Source organism: Strix uralensis, chromosome 9 (genome assembly GCF_047716275.1).
Source record: "Strix uralensis isolate ZFMK-TIS-50842 chromosome 9, bStrUra1, whole genome shotgun sequence".
Lineage (NCBI taxonomy): Eukaryota > Metazoa > Chordata > Aves > Strigiformes > Strigidae > Strix > Strix uralensis.
In genome coordinates, this window is record NC_133980.1 from 9057007 (window position 1) to 9057466 (window position 460).

Genomic DNA, 460 nt, shown 5'->3' on the forward strand with positions numbered 1-460 from the left:
AACACTTTAAAGAGAAACTGTCTTACTGTGCAAACTGTTAGGGTCTTTTTGGTGTTTTTTATATTGCTAATTCAGATGTCTAAACTACTTAGTTTAACTTGTCAAAAGTTGTAATTCTCCTTCCATGATACTCTTCTATTTTGTTGCAGTTTTATGTCTACAGGTGTCTTTCATAACCTAAAGGTGCTTATAACTCTTTACTGGCTATTTAATGGGCTAGTTATGACCATAAGTGCAGGGAATTCTAAAGTAATTGATTGGCATACACTTGAGTGTGGTCCTTATCTCCTCTCTTCCATGAAGAAAATCTCTGTGTTGACAGTTGAGTTTTTGGTGAGGTTTGGAGCTCTCTTAAAAGCACATTTTGGATGATTAAAAGGAGAAGAAAAGAAAAGCAGTAAAGCTGAAAATGCTACGTGTTTAAAGACAAGGCTGTGAAATTAGTTGGTGTGTTTTACAC

At 35.0% G+C, this 460-nt stretch overlaps 1 protein-coding gene across 8 annotated transcripts in view; it reads left to right on the top strand.

Annotated features, from left to right (window-relative positions):
- Positions 1 to 460, top strand: part of PIK3CA (phosphatidylinositol-4,5-bisphosphate 3-kinase catalytic subunit alpha) — a 47228-nt gene that overhangs the window by 27107 nt on the left and 19661 nt on the right. The gene's annotated exons all lie outside the window — the stretch shown is intronic.